This window comes from Ursus maritimus, unplaced genomic scaffold (genome assembly GCF_017311325.1).
Source record: "Ursus maritimus isolate PB19 unplaced genomic scaffold, ASM1731132v1 scaffold_33, whole genome shotgun sequence".
NCBI classification, from domain to species: domain Eukaryota; kingdom Metazoa; phylum Chordata; class Mammalia; order Carnivora; family Ursidae; genus Ursus; species Ursus maritimus.
In genome coordinates, this window is record NW_024425897.1 from 23,699,347 (window position 1) to 23,701,973 (window position 2,627).

General features: G+C 63.2%; 1 protein-coding gene across 1 annotated transcript in view; it reads right to left on the reverse strand.

Annotated features, from left to right (window-relative positions):
• Positions 1-2,627, reverse strand: part of PITPNM2 (phosphatidylinositol transfer protein membrane associated 2) — a 106,126-nt gene that overhangs the window by 3,803 nt on the left and 99,696 nt on the right. The gene's annotated exons all lie outside the window — the stretch shown is intronic.

Here is a 2,627-nt window from a genome sequence, read left to right on the forward strand (position 1 = left end):
GGGCTGTCACAGCGCTGGCGGGCCAGGCGGAGCTGCAGAAATTAAGATATGGCCTTTCTCTCCTTGCACGAGGGTTTGCCGCCCTGGAGCCTTCTGTGTGGCAATAGGTCCCAGATCAGCGAATGTTGGCTTTTCATGCATGTCTGTAGCCACAGGAGATGGTAATGGATCTCCGCTCTCAAAAATCAGTGCAAAACCAGTGAGGTTGAACAGTTGAGTAACTCGAGTTAACAAGAAGCAGGCTGTCCCCCGTTGGAGCTGCTACCAAGTGGAAGGGGACCTGGGGGTCAGGGTGAGCTAGTGGATGGGAGGTGGCGGGCTGGGCCCGGGCCCAGGCCTGGCATCGGGATGTTGGGAGGTCAATGCAGGGCAAATGTCTAGGAGTGCCTTCTGGGCCAGTCCACGTGGGGAGTTCTGGTCCCTCTGTCATCCTGGGACAGGTCTTCCTGCAAGCTGGAACCCCTCAGACCCTAGGACACGAGGCAGGGCTGGGAGGGCTGTGTGGCACGGCCTATGTCCTCCGCCAGGCCCTGGGACAAGCTTGTCTCCAGCCGACATCGTGTGCCCAGGCCAGGCCTCCTGGCGGGGCTGGCCGCCCTGGCCTAGCACCATGGAGTCCACAGCGCCCCACTCACGGTGTCCTACTTGGGGCCCGTGGCTGCCCCTGGCTCAGGCCGGCCGGCCATGGTGCGGCCCCAGCAGCCTGCTGCTACGCTCATGCTGCGTTGTCCCCGCTGTTCGCCATCCACCTGGCTCTGTGTCCGATCATGCCGGTGGCCGGGCCCGCTGGGCTGGGCGGAGATGGTGCGGAGCAGGTGGTTCCGGGAGCGCATGATGTCGGACCCAGCGCAGGACAGCGTGGTCCTTACCAGGTGGGGAATGGCGTCGTGGCTGCCTGCCCTTAAGCTAACGGTAAGCCAGGCTTAGATTTGGCATCAAACGGAATTGGCATTAACCTAAGTGTGTGCCCCACTCACCCCAGAGTAGAAATTCAGTGGAATTAATGGGGGTCAGGTGAGGCAGGGACCCCATGCCCCTCTGCGTGGGCAGGGGGCAGGGCCCGGGACCCAGAACCAGGCTGACTCCGTCACAGTGCTGGGTGTTTTCATGTGGAGGGGCTGCGCTTGGTACTGAAAGAGTTAAGAAAAAGGAAGCAGCCAAGGATTGCTCATTTAAAAAACTCATAGAAATCAGATTGAGAAGTAGAAAGGTGTAGAAACGCAGGAGAGCCGAGGCACGTGGCCTTGACTGATGGCAGGCGAGGAGTGGAAGAAGAGGGTGGGCCCGGGCAGGCCCAGGAGCCTGAGGCGTGGCTCGGGAGCCGGCTCTGGGCCTCACTCAGCCTCGCCGCCGAACTGGGTTCCAGGTGGGGCAAGTGGACAGGTAGGCAGGGGTCCAGGGCTGTCACAGCGCTGGCGGCCAGGCGGAGCTGCAGAAATTAAGATATGGCCTTTCTCTCCTTGCACGAGGGTTTGCCGCCCTGGAGCCTTCTGTGTGGCAATAGGTCCCAGATCAGCGAATGTTTCTTTTCATGCATGTCTGTAGCCACAGGAGATGGTAATGGATCTCCGTCTCAAAAATCAGTGCAAAACCAGTGAGGTTGAACAGTTGAGTAACTCGAGTTAACAAGAAGCAGGCTGTCCCCCTTGGAGCTGCTACCAAGTGGAAGGGGACCTGGGGTCAGGGTGAGCTAGTGGATGGGAGGTGGCGGGCTGGGCCCGGCCCAGGCCTGGCATCGGGATGTTGGGAGGTCAATGCAGGGCAAATGTCTAGGAGTGCCTTCTGCCAGTCCACGTGGGAGTTCTGGTCCCTCTGTCATCCTGGGACAGGTCTTCCTGCAAGCTGGAACCCCTCAGACCCTAGGACACGAGGCAGGGCTGGGAGGGCTGTGTGGCACGGCCTATGTCCTCCGCTCAGGCCCTGGGACAAGCTTGTCTCCAGCCGACATCGTGGTGCCCAGGCCAGGCCTCCTGAGCGTGGGCTGGCGCCCCTGGCCTAGCACCATGGAGTCCACAGCGCCCACTCACGGGGTGTCCTACTTGGGGCCCGTGGCTGCCCTGGCCCAGGCCGGCCGGCCATGGTGCGGCCCCAGCAGCCTGTTGCCACGCCTATGTGCGTTGTCCCCGCTGTTCGCCATCCACCTGGCTCTGTGTCCGATCATGCCGGTGGCCGGCCCGCTGGGCTGGGCGGAGATGGTGCGAGCAGGTGGTTCCGGAGCGCAGGAAGTCGCCTGGCCCGGCAGGCCGAAGCTGCCTTTTCGCAGCGCCATGCGGGTGGCACGCTATGGCCGGCCGCGCCCGGTGGTTGTACTTGAGCTGGGCCAGGTGAGCCGCGTAGCCGTCCGTGATGAACTGCAGGGAGGGCAGGAGGGAGGGCTGTCATGGGCGGCTCTCGGGCCCGCCCGCCCGCCCGGCTGCGACTCTCCTGCTCACCTGGCACCTGCTGCTGCAGCTTCTTGGGGCCGGCCCACGATGTAGATCTGCATGGGGGACAGGCTGATGGAGCTGTAGACCGCCACGTCCTTGGTGGAGCCATAGGCGTGCACGCGCAGGTGCAGCTGTGGGTGAGACTGGCGTGGGCACGGCACGGTCCTCCGCCCGCGCCCCTCCTGATCCCTCGCACCTGGG